At 42.9% G+C, this 25,160-nt stretch overlaps 1 protein-coding gene across 10 annotated transcripts in view; it reads left to right on the top strand.

Annotated features, from left to right (window-relative positions):
* Positions 1 to 25,160, top strand: part of nrxn2a (neurexin 2a) — a 295,247-nt gene that overhangs the window by 212,583 nt on the left and 57,504 nt on the right. The gene's annotated exons all lie outside the window — the stretch shown is intronic.

Below are 25,160 nucleotides of genomic sequence, written 5' to 3'. Positions count from 1 at the left end.
AATAAGCACTAATAGCACAGCTCAGCCCTTTATTGATTCATGAAAAGTGTTTAGGAGTGCTACATCAGATTATCTTTGATGACCTCTTGTGTCGTGTTGTTTGTTGGAACTTCGGTTTAGCTGAAGAATGAGCAAAGGGAACATTGCAGTCATCACTGTCACCTTCAAGGGTGTTCGCAAACATCTAGTCAGGTGACTGGGGTGGGGAGAACTGAGTGGAAAATCGCTTATCCAGATGCAAGTCAGTCAAGCTCAGTGCCTTCAAAATGAAAGACATGAAGAGTAATAATTAGAAATTATCAAAGCATCAGCTTGCAGGTCCATTGTACCAAATTCAGATTGTCTCTTTCTCTCTCTTCTGCTACAGCGTAACCATCCATCCTACCCCAGTCTCAACGTTTATCTTCAGAAAAAAAATATTCTCTGCATTCATGCTGCCCTTATCTCGCAAAAACAGCCCAGGCTATTGTAAAGGAGCCAAACTCAGCAGCCATTACATCTGTGCCACAGGAATCACCTTTTTGCAGCTCCACAATGTTGTAGCAGAAAGGCTTTTGTGAAACGGCTTCTCAGAAGAACATTGCAAATGTTCACCATTATGAGCACGTCATTCAGAGCAATACATCAACTCAGGTTCCGTCATTGATGGGTGCTTCCTGGACTTTCTCTCTATTTAATGAGATGGTCCATAGTCAAATTTTATAGACAATAAATTTTACATTTTGTAGCACTGTCACATTGAAATGCATTCTTATCTTGTTGTGTCTGGATGAGCGGATGGTTCAAACATGTGCAAGGCTAGAGGTGTAATCTTGTTGGGACTGAGACACTTACACACTGTGACAAGAGTGCTGCAGGATCCATTGATTTGGACCTGGTGTTTGTTTGCTCACATTATGTACAGAAAACACAATGTGTATATTTCAGCATATCTTTAATTCACAGAGAACTTTTCAACAACTAAAAAAGTACCGGGACCCAAACTGGTGTGGTTCATCTACTGTCTAGACTTTGCCCTCTAACCTCCAGTCCCTTATGACGTCTTGTTGTCATAACGATTAGGATGCGCCTGTGCCTTCTCACCCTGAATGTCTTTCCCTCCTTTGTGTCAATACATCAGAATTTGCTCACATGAATGTTTTTTTTCCTCCCAAGTGTCCCTATTGGCGTCTCTGTGAAGCATTTGTTCAAATGTCCACAAAAGACCCTCATCTGAACTGTCCGCTGGTCCCCTGACACACACATGCATATGTATAGAAACACACACACACACTGTAATTAGCATTTATTGGGATGAACAGAGATGTACCCGACTCAGTAAAACCCAAGGCCCAGTGCGGCGATGGAGGCATGCTGTTTGACAACCACAGGTCCCTGTTTGCTCAGCCGGGCCTGCCCATGCATGTTGATGTGGAGGTTTCTGGGCGCGCCCAATCAGAGGCGTCCTCAGAGAGAAATTGCTGTTGTCGTGAAAATTCTGTGAGATCAAACAGCAATCTGTTCAAGGGCACACCTTCTGTAAACATAAGCATATTTTTTAGCATGCTTGGCTAACATGTTTGACTGTGGCAATCTGAATATTCAGGCATCAACATATATTCACAGCCTCTGTAGGCAGGATGTGGAAGGAACATCATAGCGACAAGTGCTGCATTTTACATTTGAAGCATAATTTCCAACCTCTGACAGCTCTCTTTTTGTTGGACAAATAAGCAGTCATTCTAAAATAGCAAAAAAAAACATGAGGTAAGAAAAGTAATTGATTTGGGCTTTAATTCTTTTGCCCCAAATGCACAGTTGTTGGATTCCAGTATGCTGGACTAAAATTATCACTGACCTCCATTAGTTACATTAGCAAAATACCATACATATCATGTTGTAAGTGTTGCAGTTCTCAGAATTATTATTTTTTTTAACCCAGCCATTTTAAAGAATGGCCCTAGGGTTCCAGACAAAGCAGTTGGGTTGTTTTTTTTTACTGTATATGTAATAAAAGCAGTGATTTGCTATTATCTGCAACATCTACATTAACTTTATGTGTTGTGAACAAGGTATTTTTTTACTCCTTGATTGATCATTTTTAAGAAATCTTGAATTTCTAATTTGCACAAGAACCCTGTTTTGTATTTTCCCCTGAACTCCAGTCCCGGTGTATGGCACTCTGAACCAGAGAAAAATGAATTCTGACATTTTTAGCCCCCGCTGCCTTCTTCCAAGCTAAATGGCCATTCCTGAGAGTCTGAATGAAGGACCAAATGGTTTGTCTTGTGGCAACTCACTTTCGGGAACTCTGGCTTTTCTGCAGCATTTGTGGAGTTAAGAGACCAAGCATCTGTCAAGCTGTGCACCCAAAATACCGGAGCTCACAAGCTAACAATGGAGGAGTTTTATCTGCAGGACCAAGTGCACTTGAAGCTTGTTATTAGAACCCCAACAGGAGATGGCTTCTGAACAGTATTTCAGCCAGCTTTTCCAGTCACATCCACCTGGATTCATTGCTGAATCATTCTATGCATCTCCACGCACTTTTAAATCTCACATTGATGGCAAATGGCTGCGGAAACGTTAGCTGTGAATAAGCTGAACGTTCATTTGATGGCTATGAGATAAGGACACCTAAAGGAAATTCTGGAGTTCCACAGTTTAACAAGTTAATTATATTATATTTGTATTCCATAGTCCATAATTTTTTTTAATCTACATAAATATTTTTGTCTGAAAAGCATAAAAGAAACCAATTCTTGGCAGTTTGATGTTTTATTATAGGGTGAGTGGATGCTTTAAGTGAATATGAGGCTGCTGGATTCTCTTTTATGTATTTCTGTTCCCCAATTTAGCCTTAAGAATGAAGATAAATCATGAACATAAATAAATCTTAATGTTTTGACATCTGTTAGCAATCGGTTCATTTTGCCTGAGACAAAAACTGAATAATTTATTAATTCCTATTAATTTATTTCACAAGCTATTATCATGAGGGTGTAAAATGCATTCAGTGAGGCGCAGCGGGTGTCGAGACTCTTTGTATTGTGTCAGATCCCTGGGATGGGCCAAGGGTGATAGAACCCAGGCCAATCCTCAGTGTTCTCTACAGTATTAGTCCGGAAAGTTCCAGTTTCCACTGCCATCCTGTCTCACTCTGTATTTCTGGAGCTTGCTTTTGCTTTCATGTGTTTCCTCCACTGTTTCCCCATGATCCTGAGTGTTTTCCTACCAGATTATTGGTGCTGAGGGAAAGAGCAGTCTCCTTTAATGTCTGCATGTGTTGCCCAGAATATCTCTTCCTAGAGGGCTGTCTTACCAATATAGATGGAAGCAGGTTTTTCATATGCAGTTTGATCTTCACTGCTTGGTCAGATGTTTGCCAGTAGGGGTACTCGCCTACCAAAACTGTGGAATATTTATGAGATATATGAAATCATTGTTTTTGAAGTACTCCCATGAACCCTTGTGTTTGTGGTTCACCCTGTGACCTTAACAGAACCCTTTAACAACCTCAGGGTATTTACAGATGTTCTTCTTTTAGCGGGATGGGCATTGGCAAATATGGAGCAGAGTAAAAAGAAAACACAGTGATGGTCCTCTAATTTTTCCCTAGAAAATGTAATAATTCCTTTTTTGAATTCAAATGTTTTAAAAGTTAAATTCAATTCAATGAATTCAAGTTGCCACCTAATAGTTCATGTGCCAGTAATATGAATTCTGAATTTTCAGCCACTAATCATGGGTCACATTGTTGATGCCACTGCTTTGACAGGGATGCAAAGGGTATTCATGAGCAGCTGACTGATCTCACCATTGTCACTTTTCACCTCTTTTGGGGTCATATTGGGGTCGTAGTCTCCCTTGCTGAGGTTGGAGATGCTCTCACTTGGTCCCTTCCTTGTTTGATTTGGAGGCAGGAGGCTCCTCTGTGTAGTGGGCCTGGTAGTGTATGTCTAGAAAGGCGTCGTGCTGTGAAATGGATGGCACACGACCTGAGAGCGGACAGAGTTCTGAGGACTGTGGCTGGAGGAGCGAGGTCACTAATTATTGCGTTGGCAGGAGGGAGACGCGCTGGAGTTGGTGGGCGTTCCACGGTTTTAAACAGCAGGGCTGAACCGCACAGAAGTAGACAGAGAGTGCGCTGTAGTCTGTGAAGGTCTGGTGAGAGTGGGCCAGTGCAGTGTCGTCAGAAAAAGGTCCGTACCAGAGAGGGTTTTGGTCCAATGGGGCACACAGAAGAAGAAGCCGGGGACGGCGATTAGATGACAACATGAGGTGAATTCAGGCCAAGGGCAAAAGACAAGATTGAGGTTACAGAAAAAGGGTCGTGAGCAGGAAAACCCCCTCCATCTACTTCTGGGTCAGTGGCTGCTGGTCCGAACATGCGCCCTCTGTTGGCGTGATGGAGCTGCAGGATCCGTGACAAAGAGGGTGTCTACGATTTTCTCGGTTGCATTGGCAAGTCCAGTCATTTTGGTGAGTCTCTTAGCTGTCCCCAGCCAACTCTTGAGTGGGCTTAGAGTTTTTTCTCAAAGTAGATCCATAATTTGTTAATTTGCTCTTCTTTATCTCCAAATCCCATTGGATTTGACAGAGCAGGTTTAGTCTGTGGAAGTGGGAGGTTATATTTAGCTCAGTATCCTCAATGCTTTTGCAATTGACAGTGCAAATTCTTGTGTGTAATTTTGTCTAGTTTTCAACGCACTAAAGAACAAAGACAATTGCTGCAATCTAAGCAGCACATGATGAGTGTATGCATCATTAACTATGGAAACTGCCATCTAAGTGAGCTGTTTGAATCGGGTCTCATATGCAAGTGATGCCTTAAAAGAGTAGAAGTAGCTCTAAAGGTGCTTTCACACCTAGGCTTTAGTGCACATGAATCAGACTCAACTTCGTTTACCCATCATGCCCACCTTTATGGATGTTTAACCACCTGCATGTTTTTTACTGTGCTCCATTAATTTCCATGCTATGAACATGCTATGAAAGCTATGAAAGCAATCGTGGCAACAGAACAAGTAATAATCTTATCATATTTAGAATTTAAAGTTTTGCAAATGTTGCTCACCTCTTTTGAATCACAAAACATCTTGAAATGCCATTTTTAGGAATGGTAAAAAAAAAAACACCCACATTTCCTGGCTGCTTACAATAAATTAATTTCTCTGTAGTTAGAGCATGGAGATTTCATTTGGCACTTGAGGAGGCTTCTCTGTATCCTGTATGTGTTCTGCCGAAGTTCTGTTACCACCCACTCCTTCTTTTCCCTTGACAGTGCTAAGAATAACCCAGCATAACGTGTTTCTTCCTGTGATGGAGACAAAACACCCATGCAGAAACACACAATCTACTGTAATAAGAAGCTCTAAAAAATATTTTACTGTAGTTCGAGAAAAAAAAAAAAAAACAACTTCTTTCATTGAACATTAGTTCTAATTCGGCACGGGGGGGGTCGATTTTAAAAGAACGATATGTCATTTATGTGCATGATGTAATTTATAAGGGCTTTTAGTAGCCCTCTCTGCTATGAACCAGGGGCAGTGGTGGCCTAGTGGGTAAAGAAGGTTGCAGATTGAAGGTTGCTGTACTGCCACTGAGTGCCAATGAGTACCATGCCCACGCACTGCTCCCCAGGCGCTTTTCATGGCTGCCCACTGCTCACCAAGGGTGATGGGTTAAATGCAGGGGACACATTTTGTTGTGTGCACACTGATGAAATGTGTTGCATGCATTGCATGCAAACACTGTGCTGCAGTGTCTAACACTTAACACTTAAAGACACTTAACCCTGAGTGTCTCCAGGGGAGGACTGTCCCTACAAATTACTGATTGTAAATTGTTCCTGGATAAGGGCATCTGGTAAATGCTGTAAATGTAAATATGGAATTCCAGTTCCAACCCCTGTATTATCAATATCGATCAGTTAATGAAATGCCAGTAAAGTAGAAGAAAACTTAATCTAAATGTCCCAAGAAATCTTCTGTCACAGAAACTCTTGGCGCTTTCTTGGCTTTGTAGGATCTATTGACTGATCCACTCTGAACTATCATATATTTTCTTCCAAAAACAGTGACAACAAAGCAGTACATATAGTTTTGGAGCCGTTCTAAAATGTCATGCTGAGCTAACTCACTGTCCAGCTGTGGACTGACCGCAGAAGATTTACTGGATCATTTTCTGCAACTTTAAGATGCTTCCTGTGCACTCGGCTGCTCTGTCATGCTGATTTAAGGCTCTTTGTCGCAGCTCAGCCTTTATGTTCGTAACAGCATGGCCATTCACAAAGCCATTTCCGCACTTCCTTCATCTGACCCAGGCTTTTCAGTCCCAGAAGTAGACCTCATTAGCATAACAGAGGTGTAGTGAAGTCACAGGTCCAGCTTTTCTGGTGACCCAGGTCACTGCCACTCAGACCTCAGAGCAGTTAATATTTGTGAATAACACCAGAAGTATCTTAAAGTTATTCTTCAGTAGTTTTAATGCAAAGGGGTTCTCTTTTTGTCCTCAAAACAAGTTCCAACAAATTCCACATCCATCGGTAGTAGAAAGCCACTATCTCTGGGCCTTTCCAGAAACTATTCTTTTGCGGCAACTGCCTCTTTGCAGAAGAACTCTCGAGAGCTCTTAACATCGTCGGTAATCAGATCAGACCGCACCTCAAGCCATGATTGCAATGGGCACTTGAGCCACTCCAATCAAGCCGTGGCTTCAGAGGATAGGGCCCGGCCCTGTCTGGGATCCAGCTTCTCTGGAGTACCTGGCGCTGCCGCCGCGGCCCCTGTCCTGGCTCTGCTGCTGGCACCGCCCCTTTTGTTGTCCTGAACAGAAGCCCTTGCGGTCATGTCTTTCTGTTTTCGTTCGCTGGCTTGTAACAGTGCGCTCGGAGAAACTCTATACAGATTTCCCCCTCCCCGACCAGAATTGCATATTTGATATGTTTTGAGCTGGGCTGTGCGGCTTGGCCTCGGCAGTACAGATACCTGCATTTTTCCACTCTGCTTACATATTTGCTCGTTTTACTTGATTGTGGCACTTCTTTTTACCACACTTTTAATGACAAAATTGCAGATAGGAGCAAAAAGGGACCAACCTACAAAATACGCAACGCTGGTTCGTTTAATTAAAAGAATTGAGTCATTTTCCCGGCAGACAGACAGTAACACTGTCAATGCTAAGCAGCAATTACAGCCGTACTCTTGCACACTGCAAATGGCATAATTAGATGCTCCTAACAAGCAGCCAGCCATTCAGTGCCTTGATTCTGCTTTCAGTTGCCCAGGTCCGGACATAAATTTTAATGTCACGTGGCTGGAGACATTCCCGTGCACATAAAATGCTCAGAAGCTGGTTCTTCAGCTAGCACCAGACACGATTAATATTCGTGGGAAGCTGCAGGTGCCTCCTCCATACAGGCAAGAAGAATGCCCAGTTAGTGTGGGAGCTGCATAAACGCTTCTTAAACATTATTCATCTGAAACTCTATTCTCTCTCCCGCCTTTTGAGGAGAGAAGGTCTATTCGGCTGTTGAGGAAGAGTCCCCAGAGTGAGAAGGTAAAAGAAAATGTCACCTTATTTAACTTCAGCCCACAGTTTTCAATGTGTGAGCCTACACGTTGTAGAGGCTGAAGTGAAATGTTCTGCAGAAAGTTCTTAATAATAAGTCACATGGTTATCGACTGGCAGAGATGAAGGGTCAGCGTGGCTGAAGAAACAGTTTTCTTTTTGGGTGAAGGGAGGCCTGCTGGGAGTGTAGATTCAAGGCAAGACTCAGACCGTCTCATGTAGTTAGAACACAGCTCGGGCCCTGAGGAGAGTTTAGAGTTTAAATAATTTACATAATGTCACTCTGGTTCACTTAGAACACACCTAGAAATAGATATATTTGCCTCATTGCATCACCTTTACGTGATTCTCTGAGGCAAAAGATTTTTTTTTTCCGGAAAGATTGTTGGCCAGCTCATTTGATGTGGGGTTGAAATAAGTGTCATGCAATGTCCCAGTTTGTAGCCTAGCAACCGCTCTCGACAATACCTCCCTTTATAAGATTACAGCATCATGGAACGTCTCATAGGCTCTCAGCTTGGGTCTTTAAGCCACCCAGACGCTGTTTTCACAGCGATTCCTGTGGGCGCCACGTGAATACTTACACCTGCGCGGCACCGGCAGGTGCGGGAGGCGGTTCAGGCCGCGTTCCCGCGGTGTGTTATTGGACGCGCCGCTCCTTCTGAAGGTGCATGCCTGTGATCAACCGTGCTTGTGGAGCTCTGTGTTTACGTTTTGCTGTTATTTATGGCAGGCGAGGTTGGTACCCCTCCAACCTCCTGCCGCCCTTCTCTTTACACTGCAGCCATCCTGGTATTTAACCAATGCGGCACTGAATTTTTTTTTTTTTTTTTAGCCCAAAATTGTACCTGTGGGGAAGGGGTTCAGGTACAGAGAGCTCGGATTTAAGACCAGAACACACTTAATCCAAAAGGTGTGATCGCTATGCCTCTATTTTCACACATCTCTTTTCAGTTGGAGTGACTGGCCGGGCCTCTCCGACTTCACAGTGCTATTTTATCACCTTGCAGTGAATGATTATTAAACGAATTCGATTTCTGCTCAGTTTCAGCTTCAATTCTGCCCAAACTCTGCTCAACGGCTCTCATTGCACCTCTTTAGAAGCTTTTCGTTTCAGCCTCTTTTGTGGCTTTTAATTGAAAACCATGAGCCAGGCTCGGCCGGCTGGAGACGCGTGCGTCCGTTCGCCTGCAACGTTTCTCCAGCTCCGCTGCTGCATTTTTGTTAGCGAGACGGTCTCATGCAGTCTAATGCTGTTTGCGTCATAATGAAAAACAATTGCCTGAGCAATAATATACTTGCAAACGGCTTCCCTGAGGACAGCGACATGTATTGCATTCAATGAAGCGAGAGACAGTTGACAGCTTTTACTAGTTATGGACCAAAATGGAGAAGACAGCTAAAGAAAGAGAGTCCTTTGTCTCATCGGCGCCGGCTTGCTGCAGTGCTGCAGAAACACCTGTATCCAGATAAGGCTGAGCTTGAGGGCAGCTTCATACCTTGAGAGGCTCAGTCACTGTGCCACTGGTTTTTTAATAAACATAGACTACGGCATTAACAGAAAAGCCAATTTGTCGACCCGTTGCACAAGTCGACATCCCCTGAGAGAAGTCGACAAGCCGTGTGTCTTTTCCGCCTCTCAGTGTGTGATTGAGTACACAATGCAGTCTCTGCCACTGATTGGCCTGCGCTGACATGCGTTCCTTGACTCAACCAATTTTCAAAGTCACTTCATAAAAAGGGCGGTAATGTTGCCACATGGACACAAGACGCGAGACATGGCAGCAGAGGCAGTAGATTTGGGGGTCATTAGAAAGGTGAGTGCGCTCTCTCAGCAGCAACAGAAATCCCGGGAAAATTCTAGACAATTCTAAAAACTTGACTGAATGCAACTTGCAGGACTCCATTATATCGAGGCGCACCTGCCTCCTCCTGCGATTTCACGTTCAGCCAGACTCCTTCCCTCCATCTCCAGGGAGGAGTCTCTGCTGCAGACCTGACTGTGACTCATCATCAGTGCAGTGCGTGTGTGTGTGTGTGTGTGTTTCGTCTCTGTCATGCTGGGTCAGACAGCGCTGCCAGGACCCATAAGGTCTGTTACAGGTCACAGAGGCTGAGCAAATTCACGCTAACATTGAGTACGAGGTCGTAAAAAGGGTGGAGGGGGACTTCATGTCTCGCTCTTCCTCCTCTCTCAGTGTGGTCCATCTCCCACATGCCCACCCACCAAGGTGGCTCACATATTTAGAAGTAACAGTAAACGTAAAAAGAAAAAGGTAAGAAATAACTTTGTGTACATTTCAAAACAGAAGAACCCAAGCAAACACTTCATAAAGAATCTAAATGAAGTAGCAGCTCAGTGGCACATCCCCATTAAAGCAATGTGTTGTAATTGCTATCCTACCTTAATGAGACTAAAAGGTTGTCTGATGTGAAAAAATAAAAAACTAGTTAAAAAGGCCGGGCTAAATTGGTGCAAGCAAAATGTGATTAACGCTGGCTGAATTCAGAACTGCACTTTGAAGTCACCTCCTTGGAATGACTACCACTTTCTCGACACAAGAGCCCCTTTCTCTCGCTAGACTGGTTTTGTGTGCCTGATAACACAGAAAGATCCTCTCTTAGCTCAGTGCAGTCCCTCCAGGAATTACTGATGTCTCAATCGCAACAGTTAACACGAATCTAAGCAAACCTCTGCTGGCCGACCACCAGTAAGCATCATCTCTCATGGGGTGCCTTCAATGCAAACGCACTGGTTATCGACCGGTGACCCTCGCTCTAATGAATTTTGAATGTTTGCAATTTTTATCAACAAAAAAACATACATTGCAACATGTATTTTGAAATTGGTTCCAGTTGCATTGAAGGTATTTTAATCCTCAACAGTCTCATAAAGAAAAAATCCTGCTAATTCCTCTAGGAAGTGTGTATGCTTGAAAGCATTTAGGTCAGAAAACAGACACGATGACCTTTACCCCCTTTTGTCCATTCACAATCTTTCAGGCCAGTGTCGCATGATGTGATGCGATGCTGTCAGACACTGCAGACGTGACAAGTGACACAAGCAGCCATAGGTGTGTGCTCAGTGCATTCAGACCAAAATGGCAAGGCTGAAGACGGGGACAGAAGGAGGTGAGGCACAGTGGGACTGAAGCTGAGGTGGTTTGTCCTGCCTTTCAAGCTGCATTTTGTATGGGGCCATTTAATACTTTAAATGCCTTTAAATTCCTCAATATCGTTTGTTTCACCAAGTCAATGTTAACTACTTTGATTTGCTGCTGAGGGTCACAATTCACTCACACACTCACACCAACAGCCAATTCAGAGTCAGAACCTTGGAGGTGTGATGCATTACTATATCAATCCAAAAACTCTTTTAACTATGTTGTTTTCTGTGTTGGTGCCACTTATGTAATGCTCCCCATCAGCTTTCCCACTTCACTTTAGCAGAAAACCATGAATCAGGATTGTCATGCTAATTCAATACCCAAGGCTCTATAAAATTTACTGGGAATTTTCTGATTTAATAAACAAGCCAAATAGGGACAGGATGGCTTCATTAAAGATTCAAAATTCAGCCCTGAAGCTGCAGTGCAATCAACCTCTCTGTTCTCATTGTTCCATGTTGGGAAATGGAGAACACTGGGAAGATCTCCCTTCCACTCTGATTGAAGCGTTGGAGACCCCAGTCACTGCGTGTCTTGTTTCAGCACCAGTCTGCTGGACAGCTCATGTCAAGATAATGGAGGTTATTTACTTTACTTTGCAGGAGGTTATGTTTGGGGGGAGACTTAATCGATGGCTTTCAGGACAATTAAGCTAAGCCAGTAGGCGTAGTCACATGATACCGAGCAGTCAGCTCACAGATGGACGACTGACAGCCGTCAGTCACAACACCCAACATACAGTTTACTCATGATAAGCGTCCAATGTTTCTTCTACAAAGGCCACTGGGGCACCAGCGCTCTTCCAAATACTATGAGAGGAGAAAATATTAGGGTGGTAGTAGCCAAGTGGGTAACACACTCGCCTATGAACCAGAAGACACAGGTTCAAATCCCACTTACTACCATCGTGTCCCTGAGCAAGACACTTAGTTGCTCCAGGGGGACTGTCCCTGTAACTACTGATTGTAAGTCGCTCTGGATTTAAAAATTGAATGAACCCATATAAAAAGCTTTTCGATTTAATATCAGGAAACAATTATGTAATCAATGGCGCCTGGTGGTCTGTAAGCAGCCAGCATTTATTAAAAATTATATTTCTGTGTAAACACCTTTGTTTCATGGTACCCAAAGGAAGCACTTATTTAGCTATTATTAGCTTTTTATATATATAAATTTATTAGAATCCTGGGTTTTAATGAATTGTTGTGGTGAACTGCTGCTTCTGCCTTTTTTAAATTGACAGGCTGGCATTGGATGTGCATGTGAGCGTAGCTAAAAAGCACTGTACATTGGTACAAAAGTGGTATAAATGAGATGAGACGGCGATTCCTTGATGTGCCTTTGCGGTACCTGCGTGGCCGCAGCACGGGTGCTCTCAGCTGTCAGGCCACATTTAGCCCCTCCTCCTCTGAGGCGTCTGTGCCATCACTCTGAAGTCCCGTCCTTCATGACAGGAGGAGCGGTGCTCGATCATCTATTATAAACGGGGCAAGATCTTGACTTCGGGTGGACCCTGCCCTTTTCCACCAGGTTCAAGTCCGTTTCCCTGCAGCTAATGATTTCTGTCATTCTCTAAGAATAAAGATCTCCTTCCTGAAGTCTTCCTCTGTATTCAACATTAGTGGTTCTACCACGAGAAGGGCTGAGAAATTAATTTTATAAGGCATTCATTTTTTCAAGTAGACATTGCGTTCCCCGAGGCTTCTTTGTACTCCCTGCCTGTCCTTGTATGTAGTGGCTTCAGCACCATATGCTTCTGGGATGTCAAACAGCACAGAGGCTGACGTCTTCCGCACCTTCAGGCCACTATTTCTTTTATTTGAAAAATCAATATTTTATATTTTACCAAATCAGAACTATACCCTCCGTGTCTTCCCTTCCTCCTCTTTTCACAAGCTCCATCTGTCTCTCCTTCATCAGGGAAAGTCAAGACGAGGAGCTGAGCAGAATACGTAGTGGCGTTTTTCTCCTCACTGCGCATCAGTAAAAAGGGACTGCCGACCTGCAGCTGCACCGTGGGGGCTGGGAGGGAGGAGATCACATGATGATGGAGGAAGGAGGAGAGCCAGAGAGTGAAAGATAAAAGGTTGAGGGTGATTATAACATGAGCTTCTTGCACAAATCAGCAGCTCTTCCGGAGTTCCTGATCATGCGTCTCTGTAAGCGTCTCTCATGTGGAACATAGTCTGCAGCCGTATCGCCATTCTGAGGAGCGCGGCCTTTCAGACGAGGTGGAATGGGTCCAGCGTTCAATATCTCTGGCGATGATCATACTTAAGACTTCGATGGAGACGCGGTGGATGATGGATCACAGCGGCCTGCCCGCGGATGAGATACAATCGTCTCCTAACTCCCCCTCATTCGCTGCTCCCCTCTGCTGCACGGTGGGGTGAGAGCGGAAGATGGAGATTGGAAAAAAAACAAGTGGAGCAGTAGAGAGATAATCAAACTTTATTTCCTTTTTAATATTTATACTTACCTTCATTTATTCTTAGTAGATTTTGAAATAAATGCACCACCAGTCAAATGGCTTAAAATGCCTCAGCGGTTTTAAATGGTTCTGTGACGCCCGGTGCCAAGGCACCTAATCACGGTGTCCTGAGCAATCTCAGCTGGAGCCTATTTTGCCTTGAAAAGCATGTCGGCAGCACCCAGTAGGTGCTGTGACATTGATGTGGACCTTACCTGACACGCAAATTTGTGTTTATGTTCCTGACATCATGCCACACGCCTTTGCAGTGCTTGAAGTTCTTTTTTGTGTTTCCTTTTCGGCCATCGTGCCTGTTTTAGTTTTCTTTTATAAGTCCTCACCCCAGCGCTCACCCCTGCCCCAAGACATGACAGGTTAGATGTTCCATTGTACTAAAATAATTTAACACATTTATTAAGCACAATGTTTGACCGTACACAAAAACCACCTTCTTCCTGTCTTCAGTAGACCGTTGGCTGTGTTTTATGGACTAGGCAAGCCCCTTTTTTCTCATTCTGATGCTTTAGTAATGACATTCTTGCTCAACCTGTCAAACCTGCAATTCAAAGTCTTCTCTTTACTGTTGAAACTGAGACCTGCTCACTACCACCACTGTTAAGCTGTGCTTGAAGCTGTTGTCCTGTGAGCTGTCAATCATGCCAGCTGTTGTCTCTCAGAAACATGTCTTCTGATGCTGTTGGGTCTGTCAGAGTTTCCTCCAGTTTCTGAGTGCCTTTTAATGGTGAAGCAGAGTGTACTCACAGACACCTTGACTTTCTTTGCGATTTCTACACTTTGCAAGACCTACATATTTAAGCGTTATGATGGTCTGTCTCCTTTCCATTGTTAATTCCTCTTGTCTAGACATATTTATAGCAACACACTGCTTTCTTCAGTAAATTATTGTTTAAATAATGCTCACAAGGGTATGCTAACACAGTTTCATCCAGGGGGAGGGGGAACATTTACAATTACAGCATTTAGTAGATGCTCTTATCCAGACTGACATACATAAGTGTACATTGTTGTTGGTATTTTTAAATCAACTGTATTATCACATGAGAGAGCACATCACACAGCCCAAGTCTTAGTCTGCGAGTCTTTCATCACTATAGATAAGAGATTTATAGATAAGAGATTTATAAATAAACTGGACAAGAATACAGTAATAAAATAAACAAGTGAACAGTATTAAAGGATACTAAAAAACTACTAAATCACATAAATACATAATAAAAAAAAGAAACATGTAAAAATATGCTAATTGTTTTTGTGCTATGTACTATGCACAGGTTATGTCAGTAAGGCAGTACTGCTGCATGTCATCCTCGGGCATGTTATCCATGTTACTTGTCATCAGATGGATAATGATGCCATAGGATGACCTAAAAGATGCTCTCAGACATTTTCCTTGCTTTTTTCCCTGATCAAATATTAAGAGACATCCAGGGACCACAAGTTGCAGCTCATTATGTGTAGCTGTCAGTCAAAAACTGGTGACTGCTGCTCCTCTCCCTACCTATGACAGAGAGACCCACATCACCTCAAGAGTGACACCATTTTGTGCTCAACCTTCAGCTATTGGACTATGTAAACCGTGCAGCATCTCCAACTCAACTGGTCTAATGTTATGCAACTTTGACCAGGAAATCGAGCCCCTTAATTCTCGCTCTTTCTGCCCTTCTCTCTCACTTTGTCGTTTTCTTCTGCGTCTCTGTCTGTACACGCCCGCTAATCCGCTTTACATAATCACTCCATTGACATATTCATCTCTGGCTGCTGAACAAGTCAGAATGAGACATGTACTCCATAAGCGCATCTGCCCGTGGCAGCCTCAGGACTTGTCTATTTTTACTGCAAGCACTGGTTCTTCTCACCCAGACGTGAGCCACTCTGCAGCCCTGCCTGCCTCTTATTACCCTACACAGGAGAGGCCATGTCATTGACTTGGTCTTGAACCTTAACATTTCCTCATTTGGCAGAGGCTCTTATCCAGATTCACGTCCAGCACATAAGTGCCGCTTCAGTTCCACCAGGGACCCACATGTCATCAGTCTGTTAATTGCAGACTGATTAAACTGGCTGTCTTGTTTCCTTTAACACACCAGAAATCATAGCCACACGTAGGAAGACTGCAAGGTAATGGGCACAGACACACCTACGGTATCCCATAATGCAACATTAAAATGTCTACAGCAGACGCTGGGCAAAGCGTATAACAAGCAATGAAAAAATGGGTCAATACTGGTGGAAGGGAGGTGAAAATACTGCTCATCGACAAAAGGGACTGGCTGGGTACTTTCTCATCTCCAAGACACAGATAAGAAGCAGTCCTTTTTTCTGTTAATCCAGAAGACATACTTGACATCGCATTATTGAACACTCCCCAAGTACTACTTTTATCGTAGCTACTACCAAACACAAGGGAGGTACTGATGTCACTTTATCGGGCAAATGTATTTTTCCTGTATGGAGGTGTTTGAAGGTTGGATAGAAGCCTAGTGGGTCATATATTGGCCTATGAACCGGAAGACCACAAAACCACAGGTTCAAACCCCACTTAATACCATTGTGTCCCTGAGCAAGTCACTTTACCCTGAGTGTCTCCAGGGAGACTGTCCTTGTATCTACTGATTTGGATGAGGGTGATAGATTCTGTAAACATAAATGAAGGTAGATGTGGATTCACACATCGACAGATTTTGCCACTTGAATGGTAAAATGTAACACCTGGCAGTGGACAGGGACGGGCATGGCGCACAGCGCGATTTCAGAAGCTCCCAGACAGACGGATGATGGCAGCCGTCGCTGCTGTTTGCGTGGCGCTCCCCTGCGACCGTGTGCAGACTGCGCTGGGAGGGTTCCGCGCAGCGAGGCGTGAAAGCCGAGGTGAGAACCCGACTGAGCAGCCGCACCGCGTCTCGTCCTCCTGCATTATTGATTATACGCAGCTCTCCAACCCGCCTCAGAGCTGCCGCTTCGGCAACGGGCAGACCCTGCGAGATGCGATGGGCTTGTGAAGCCCTTTGTTCTTTATCTGAACGCGGCACAGTGCTGAGAAATTGATCGTGAATCGTAATCAATCGCACATCACCAGGAGATGATTTAATAGTCTTTGTGGAGTCCGATACGGTCCTGAGGCAGAGGCCGCCCTCCTGAGCACATTAAAATTTGTTGTTTTGGCGAGAGCCTCACGTTTCAGGTGGTGAAGGAGAGCCGAGGCCGAAGAGGGGAGAGGCGAAGATCAGCCTAATCTCTCCCTCGCAGACCCCGCCGACCATACCACCAGCTCCCCCTTCATCTCCTGGGCCCTTTTTTACTGGAGGTTGGGATGAGATGGGCTCCTTCAGACAGCGGAGTAAACTTCCTCTATGCCAGCACAGCAGATATTGATTAGGCCTTTAACTCGTTCATTTTGATCTTTCCGTAATGACTGCCTCCCCCTTTCTCCTTCTTGATTTTATATCTGAAAACAAGCCCCCGTGTTCCCCATTACAAGTTTTCCGCGACCTGCTGGGTACCAGATCCTTTTGTTTTAAAATGTCTAACATAACAAGTTAGGCTGCAGAAGAAAGATAAATGGACCACTTAAAAATGAGTATTGATTTTTTTCTTTTACCACCAGCTCCTCAAAATGTAATTAGGGTTTTATACATTAGTACCAGTTCTAGTATCAGTTTCTGTTCATAAAGGAAAACAAAAAAAAAACTGAGAATAGACATTAAAGATAAAACACAATCTGGGTGCAATCATTGATACTTTAATTTGTGAAGAACACACATTATGTTTAATGGAAATGTATTATAAAATACATGCAAATGTATTATAAAACAGCTGAGAACACACTGAATCAGCTCAGACACCAGGCTCCATCCCACAGACCAAAACGCTTAATAACCCGCTCATTAGCGCATGGAGAGCCACAACTTTGAGGCAATCACACAGAAGACGTTTTAACGGGTTGTGTGCCAGCAGCAGAGCAGCTAAGTCAGCAGTCGTCTCTCCTGTCCCAGACGGAACATCAGGTGGACCATCAGGTGTCCAACGCTGTAGTGAAGTGGAGAGACAGAAGGTCTTTTAATTTCCCCAAATTTATTTATATTACAATATTAATGAATTGAATCATGTATATTGTATGATAAAATTTATGATTCAATGGTTGTGGCCCTACACCTTTTATTTAGAATAAGCTCATTTTAATTAAGAATGTAACATGACAAATGAATGTGTTAAACCTAAATAAAACAAAAAAAATATTTGTAACATTCAGGTACCCCTGGACAACCAGTGTGTGACTCTCTAGTTTGCCCTGATAACACCATGATATTTCAATAAATCTTTAACCAGTGTTCCTTTTTATATATGCCTTGCCTTTACTTATTTCTTTGTCTCTTGTCTTCTATGTCTTGAGCTGTTCACAGTGCTAATTTACGCTAAAAGCTTAATACCTTCTTTATGCCATTTTGATTTCTGTTCCATATTAAACTTTTGCATTTGCTCCAGCATGACATGATTACAGTCCAAGCATAATGCTGTAGGAAAACAAATTGTACATACTTATTGTACATACTCCTGCCACGGTAACCCAAAGTCCTCCTCCCACAACCTCAGTCCCAACGCTCTTGACTGGCCCTGCTCTCCCTTCCGCTGCGCTGCTGAACGTCCCGTCTCCCGTCTCCCCATCCCTCTCACCTGCATCCTCCCTTCATCAAGCCCAATGCCTGCCAGTCTCTTATCCTCCCTCCACAGTAATCGTATCCTCTCCAGTGGGCGATCCTGAACCCATTATGTCTTCCTGCACATCCTCGACTCCGGAGATGATGTGAAGTTTAAACTAAAAGACTAAAAACATAAATATATTCAACATACTACACTTTGGGTGATATGTCTTGCTTTTCCTTTACATTGCCGTAAACTGTTTTTGAACACAACAGCATTTTTTCCCCTGATGTGATCTATGTTGTCACACTGCAGGCCAAAGAGAACGTGTTTTTCTCAGGAGAATTGGAGGCAAATTGGTTTTGTCCCCCTAAGTCATACCTCCAACTGGTTTGTCCTACCTACATGCAGCATACCCAAAGCATTATGCCTGTGAAACATGTTCGTATGCTGAATTTGTAGGTTTGGCAAAGAAAGACATAAAACTGTTCCAATATTAGGTCACAGTACCAGGCACAGTAGGGGTACTAGGCAGAATCTGGACATTAGGCACTCAACAGATGATCTGCAATATGCCACAGATGAAAAAAAACAAAAAAACTGGCAAGCGTCTCCTGCCCCCTATTACTGCAGCGAGGGCCATGATTTAACCTATGGCTATATTTAGTGAGGAGAGCAAATGCTCACTCCGCATTCAAACCCGGGGTGACAGTAATGGTTAGAAGGGAGGCTAAGACAGATAAAAGCAGTCATTTTGTAGGAAAGGAAATTCCGTGCGGAGCACTGTGAAAAAGATGGTAATGCATGGCGGAGGATGCTCAGCAGGTGTTCTGCAAAAAAAAAAAGGTGCTGGGAGCCAAAATGTCTCATGAGGAGCGACTTTAAAGGGAGATTCCTAGTAATGGATATGCAACATTAAGTAAGGTTATTTTGCAGAAGGTGTGTTTATCTCAAAAAATCATCTGATTTTACAACAGGGCAATTCTTCCTAAAGAATTCCCAAATCAATTGCGGAAACGCAACATCTAGATACTCAGTAGAGAATCTAGTGCTTTATCATACATGTAAAATCATAAAATTGCCACCAGCGGTAGAATATAGCCTCACATATCATCACCATTACCATCCCTAATGGTTTCTCATTGCTGTGTGCCAGCAAATGCCGAGGGAGCCAGAGGTGTTGGCACGCTGTCACGGTTTTAAATGGCATGGGGACGGACACTCAAGGTTGTTAATACTGACCGTTATATCTACTGATCTGCCAGGCTGCGGCGAATGACAATGTATTTGGACACGTGCGGTAGCGCAAATCAGCAGTGCTACAAATGCTCTGTGCCTGTGAGCAGTTCTCAGTTTGTCAGAGACCATTTGGTCTCCTCTCTGTGATTTCAACCAAGTGCATAACTTTGCATACTTACTATGGGTTGCTTAAGGCTATTGGACATAATTCAGTGTAGAACACTATAGGAAGTTTCTGTGTTTATGTATATTTTACATTCTAAAATTGGCATGTTAGCAAGGATCTGTAACACTGCAGTGCCCCTGGCCCACCAAGTGGCACCAATTCACATGTGTGCTGGGTCGTAATTACCCCAAACTGCTTCAGGATTAGGGTTGTTGGAAGCTTTGCTTGGTGTCAAACTCCATGTTGTGCTATGTGCTTTTGAGGGTTTTTTTTTCAGTTTATTAAAACCCACAACTTTTACTATGTTGAGCAACTGTACCTCCCTCGGTTCCTGACATGGCAAGACAGGTTCCTTTGCATGGCATTGATGACAGAATACACTGTACACTGCAGAATACACTATATTAATTCATACTAAATATAATATTATGAGTTAATCTAATGTAAATATACATTATAGTGAAGGCAAATAATATTAGGTGACCTTCAGCTGCAGTTCTATTTAAAAGCAGCAGATGTTATTGCATATTGTTCTTTATATATATATAAACCATGCGATGATTCTGTCTACCTATCTTTGTAAATGTACTGTACCATAGCCGAATTTCAGGCCTCAGGAAATGCCCACTTGCTTTTGTGTCTATGCTCTACATTAGGGCTGCACGATTTGGGGAAAAAGACATATTGCAATTATTGAGATCAATATTGCGATATGCGAGTGCGATATGATAAAGGGCACTTGCTTGTATATCAATGAAAAGTCGCATACAAATTACTAATAGTGAAATGTTTAATTTCAAAGTGAAACATACAAACTACTTTTAACAACTTGAAATGCCCAGTGCTTTCAAAATACAATATTCTACAAAATCAAATAATCACAAAAAAACTCTTTACATTACTGTCGAACGACAAACCCTGGTAAGGCTAAACAACTGTTTTGATTATATTTGGCCATTATAAAATCCCGTATTGTAGTTCTTACATGTAACCAAAACGTTGTTTGGAGGCTGACTTGAACACAGGGATGCATAGCTTTGCTAGCTTAGCCTAGCTTAGCTAGTTAAACTGAGGTGAATTTCTTTAGGAAAGCTTCAAAGTTTGAAAAAAGTTAACTAAACAGCTAAGAACAGTCTAAATAGTTAATGCCTACGTTTAGCCAAAACGTTGTTTGGAGGCTGACTTGAACACAGGAATGCATAGCTTCGCTAGCTTAGCTAAGGTTAAGACTTATAAAATGGGATTTTATAATGGCCAAATATATTCAAAACAATTGTCCAGCCTTACCTATGAAATGTAATACCCCGGGATCTGGTTTGGAGCGTACAGCGGTTTGTACAGCCCCAAGCAGCACAAGAGTGAGGCATTTTTATGCACATCTCTCCATTGACATGTATATGCTTCACTGCACAGCACAGCCTGTCGCAATATGGCGGCGATGTTGACGTACGTGTACCCATATGTCTATGCGAATCACGAATCTGAGGTCTCCATTGAACCGAATCGAAAGTCACATTTAAATCGCAGCTTTTTGCGTTCATGTAATCGCACAGACTGACATCGCGATTACGATTGTGATTAGATTAATCGTGCAGCACTACTCTACATCAAACAGTCTCTCCTCTGCATGAGTTGTATATTGGAAGCTAAACTGCTATACAGTTTTCCCTTTCTGGCAATAAAAAGCACATTCGATTTTATTAGGCCACACAGTGGTGCGTGGCCTCACACCTCCAAGGTGTTCAAATCCAGGCTCAAAATAGATGTTATGCTGTGTGATTTTGAGATTCCTGTTTTGTGAATTTCTGGTTTATTTTTAGTTTATTAAAACCTAATTTAACATCCATGGTGAGAGTACAAATCCAGACTCTGGCTTTGTGTGAGTGTGTGTGGAGCTTGCACGCTCTCCCCTTGATCTACCAGTGTCCGTGAATGGGCTTTAGAAGTCGTGACCTGGATCTGGACTAAGAGTTTATTGAATTAGCTGCATGGAGTAAAAACATAAAGTCTTAAGAACTCTATCAGTTTATGATCATCAGCCATGATCATCATCATCCCATAATAAAATCTGACCTCAGATAGGCAGTATGTAATTAGCCTTGACAATTGTAAGACGTGCATGAATCCATAATTTATTATATTCTTCCCTCCACTAGCAGCATTTGAGTCCTCTGCTGACAACACACTCTAATGCACTGAGGATTCTAGTCAAGTCTTATCCTCTAGGGGAACTTCAGTCTTATTTTCGTCTTCAGTCACACAGTCTCGATCACTTCAAAAATGTGCCCATGCATTGTGGGAGACTCCGCCCCCACCTCCCCCTTTGGTTCCCATTGCTATAATAAAAGGTATAATATGGATAAGTGTTAATTGCTGCTGTCACACTGGTGGCTCAGGAGTTTGCACCATCAGTTGTTAATAATAATGCTGTAAATTAGGATGATGTTTGAAAGTTCCATCATAAAAAGAACAAAATAATATGTTCCTAGGTTTATAGTACACAATTCAGACACAACATTAAAACCATTTAAATGTCAAGGAAATTAGATCAATCAGATAGAGCATCTCTTGGATGTGCTGAAAATGCCAGTCTGGTTCAAATAGACACCACTTCCAGGATCTGCTGCTGGCAATGTGGTACCATATAACGTTGGAAACCTTCAGAGGACTTCTGGAATTCATGACCCAATGAGTCAGAACTGTTAGTGTATACTGGCATACTGTGCACTTTCTTAAGGTATGTCTGGCAACTTACTGGACTGACAATAGCTATAACAAATGCTGGCAACTATATTGCTTCATTTGTTCCCGGTCAGTGAGGAGACACTTTCTGACGCTTGTCTTCTCCTCCTGGGTAACGTTTATTTTGCCATAGCCATTCCTGTCCAGGGTTACATGTAATTAATGGTTGGAATTTGCAGTCAAATCTAAGTCAATGGACATAATTACAACCCTGAGTCACAGTCAGGGCTTTCTGATGGTCCTTGCTTCTTGTTCTATTATGCTGCCTAGAAACACAGCGACTGCATTCCAAGTGGAACAACCCCACCATCAGTAATAATCGTTTTCACCCTGTGGTTGAACAGGCATAGACAACATTTCTGCACCGTTTGATAATCCGCCTTTTCTATATGTAAAGTCATGTGTGTATGTTGAAGCGTTGCCAGAATCTTGGCCCTGCTCTAGTATGATGCAAACATGAGTCTAAAGGAGAAAAGGGGACTCCCTAAGGTTGTGATCAAGCCATATGTGAAGAAGCAAAGTGAAAGCACCATAGGGACGATCCAGTATGCAAAAGAAGAGATATTGTGCTTAGAACACAAAAATCAATTCCCTCTTCCTTGTCTCGCACCAGATGGTAAACTCCCACCCTGCTCTGACAGCTGAATAGCTTGTTTTAATTAGCCGGGCTCCGCGATCGAGAGTTTAGCTGTCATATCTCCGCTGCTGCAGGAGCAGAGTGGTGGATGTAAGGACACGAAGGAGGAGCGTCACATTTGGCCGCAGCAGCTGCGAAACAAGATGGCGCCCCTCCGTCTCGTACCATGGGTGACGGGTTGCAGGTTTCACAGTTCCCTGCTGACGAACAGTGTTGCAGTGACCTGTGAAAATGGATATTGTGTCTTCTGGTAATGACGGTCGCAGTGGTGATAGCGATGCTATGAATCCTGACCTTTACATGTAATGTACACTCTCATTACAACCAGTAAAATAGCGCTGTAAGTTATGGCCCCCAACTCAATTACTGCAAGAGCGAAGCTTAATTACATTTACCTTGTGTTCTAAACTTTTTTTTTTTTTGGGTTGGGGGATTTAATTAAAGAGCCTGGAGCATCTAATCAGAGTTAATTGAATTAAAGGAAAGGGAAGGAGTCCTTCATGATGGAGAGTTTTCAGCTCAGGAATTTCTGCTCGCTGTGCTGAACATAATGCTGGATGCAGCTCACTGGCTGATTGTATTCTGTCAGTGAATTAATAACGCAACCTCATATGGGTGTTAACAGATATTTTTTTATCTTTATATATTACTGTAGTAATAATAGATCAGGTAAAAATCCAGAGTCCTCTTTTTGAGAGATATGCAATCATAAGGAAAAAGGGGAATGGCCACTCAGTTGGGTTTATGTTATTTCATTCTGCAACTCCTGAGCAATAAAGGCCAGTGAAGAGATTTGACCTTCTTTTCTCTCTGTGTTTGTGTGTGTGTGTAATTTTTTTATTATTTTGCTGGCCTTAAATGCTACCTGTAGCATTGAAAGGTACATGAACAGCATTAACAGCATGTACAGTGTATTATAGAGTCTTCCGTTGATAATCCAGTTTGCATCCTTGAGAGCATTATTGGATTAATGCCTTGTGGCGTGCTCACAATACATTTCTTATTTTCTTTCCAGATTGAAACTACTCCATAAGGAGAAACATTATGCTGGATTCCAGCTTGTTATTTTCATGGCTATTCGTAATAAAGGACATAGGAGGCATCTTTTAGACCTTTGTGTCTAACTTTGGAGATGTTGAAAATGAGTGTGAAGCAACTTGTTTTAAATTGAATCACAAATGCTAAAAGGAAGGACAATTTTCTCGTGTCCCATAGATCATTTGTCTTTCATGCTGCCTAGGACTTCTTACTTTTAGGACATTTTTATGGTGAATAAGGTGTTATTCTGATGACCTGATTCAGGTGAAGGAAAAACAGTCAAAATCAGTCTTATCTGTCCTTGTGTCATTAGCCAGTGAGCAGCGCCCACCTAAAGTCTATTTCAAATGCATGTGATGGCCAGAAGAATATTTGCTGTCTATGTGTGTGCGTGTCACATTTACTGATGTATCTGTGATATGTTTTATAGCCCTTCACCTCCAGGGTTTTATTTTGTCCCTGGACATGCAATTATTTTTGCTTGTAAAAAACAAAACCCGTTGCACATATAAATGAGTCAGATAAATCGCCACGAGCGCTTTAGCTCCTTCTTTTTTAGCATCCTCCTTATTTAAAAAAAAGAACACAGTTTTCATTGCATCTTAACTGAACCCGAAGCAGACAGATTTATGCACATGCGCTGTATAGAAACACAATCAGACAGCCGCAGAAAGACTGGCGAGCGTAACCAAGGTTAGGATGACAACAAGCCACAGTCGCAAGGGCCGTGGGCCAAACCAAGGGAATGACTGTCCCAAAAACGGAGTATTAACGCGTGGTGCAGTTGTGCGTTTCTTATCCGGTCGGGTACGAGCTTAAACCGAAGCACTGCTGACATGTTCGGCTCTATTTTTAGCGTTGGCTCCAAATTGCGGGACTGTCACTGCGTGTGGAACTCAGTAGAATGAAGGGGTGGGTGGTGGGTGTAATTTTTTATTTTTTTTTATTTGGAGGGGGCTGACAATGCTGATGCACGGCCAATGTAAACCAGAAACTCATTATTTTGCGCAAAGTGAAGCTAATTAACAAGGCTGCCATCTAAATCATTTGACAATGTTGTACAACTAATTATGTATGTGCTAGATCCTTTCCCTTTTTTATCTCTGAACAGCCGGAAAACATGTTTGCAGCTGTAAATTTAAATCTGCGCTAATTCTGAATAATGTAGGGAACTGCAGGCGCTGTTCCGCGGAACGATTAATTTAGTCATAAATTGATCCCGAATAACGATCAGTTATTCATTTTGCAAAATAGTTGAGCTGCAATGAGGGGCAGGCATGTGTGTGTGTTTGTGTGAGTGTGTGTCAGTACAGCTGTGAAGGTGCCAGTAAAGGGTAACTCGCTGTGCGCTGCTCTCTTGAGACCTAATCCTGATGAGGTTCTTATTCCAGACCTCTTCTGAGCATGAATAGCCAAGGCACCAGAGATCGGCATCAATATTTCCACTGACTAAAGGAGCACGAATGGGATGTGATGTAACCAGTGGAAGAA

This window comes from Denticeps clupeoides, chromosome 6, assembly GCF_900700375.1.
Source record: "Denticeps clupeoides chromosome 6, fDenClu1.1, whole genome shotgun sequence".
NCBI lineage: Eukaryota > Metazoa > Chordata > Actinopteri > Clupeiformes > Denticipitidae > Denticeps > Denticeps clupeoides.
This window is presented reverse-complemented; position numbering and strand designations above follow the sequence as displayed.